Below are 1,312 nucleotides of genomic sequence, written 5' to 3'. Positions count from 1 at the left end.
GACAGATCCAAAAAGATATTACTAAGATATGTCAGAGTGTTCTAACTATGTTTTCTTCTAGAATTTTTATGGTTTTCAGCCCTACATTTAGGTGGCTTAGATGGTAAAGAATCTGCCTGTAATGCAGGAGACCCAGTTTCAGGTGAGGAAGAACCCCTGGAGAAGGAATGGCTACCCACTCCAGTATTCTTGCCTGAAGAATTCCATGGACAGAGGAGCCTGGTGGGCTATAGTCCATGGGGTCACACAGAGTCAGACATGACTGAGGGACTAACACTTCACTCACTTCACTTCACTTCAAGACATGTCAAAGAGTGTTATAACTATGTTTTCTTCTAGAATTTTTATGGTTTTCAGTGCTACATTTAGATATTTATTCCATTTTGAGTTCATTTTCGTATATGTTTTTGTGCCAGTACCATACTGTTTTGGTTACTAAAGCTTTGTAGTATAATCTGAAGTCAGGGAACATGATACTTCCAGCTTTGTTCTTTTTTCTCAGGATCTTATCTTGTAGGGTAGTTCTGAAGTCAATCAATTCTTTCCACTTCTATCTGGGGATATTTTAAATCTTAATTTTTGAAGAACAGTTTTGCTGGATAAATACTGTGGGGTTGACAGTCTTTTCTTTCAGTACTTTGAATATGCCATCCTATGGACCACTGGCTTTTATGGTTTCTGATGAGAAATTAGCTGTTAATCTTGTTGAGGATATTCCTTGAATGCAATGTCACTTCTTTCTTGCTGCCTTCAATATTCTTTCTTTGTCTTTGTCTTTTGTAATTTAATTATAGTGGGTATGAGTCTCTTTGAATTTATCCTACGTGAAGTTCATTGAGTTTCTTAAGTGTAGATTAATGTTTTTCATCAAATTTTGGAAGCTTGCAGCCATTATTTATTCAAATATTCTTCCTGCCTCTTTCTCCTCTCCTCTGGCAATGTACATCCTTGTGCTCAGCCCACACATTACCCACCTCATGCAGGTCCGATGTCACCTGCTCAATCATGGGTAGCACCTTGGGATTTGTTCCCACGTTTAAGCCAAAGGGAAGCTGTGGGATGATGCACAGAATGGCTTCTAGACTTTATTCCTCCTATGTACCAGGCTCTAATACCAGTTACTTTTGTTTGTTCTCGCTGTTGTGAAATGCTCAGAGTAGAAGATTCTTTAGTTGGCAGAGGCATAGTTAAGTGACTGTCACCCAGATTAAAGGTCTTCATGCATCAAAGATGCAAAAACTTCATCACAGTCAAGGTTCTAGACATCTCTTCCCCCAAGTCAGAAAAATAGGAATCATGAGGAGGACATGAA

Source organism: Moschus berezovskii, chromosome 3 (assembly GCF_049115385.1).
Source record: "Moschus berezovskii isolate FMDL1 chromosome 3, NW_MosBer_1.0, whole genome shotgun sequence".
In the NCBI taxonomy this organism is placed as follows: Eukaryota; Metazoa; Chordata; class Mammalia; order Artiodactyla; family Moschidae; genus Moschus; species Moschus berezovskii.
This window is presented reverse-complemented; position numbering follows the sequence as displayed.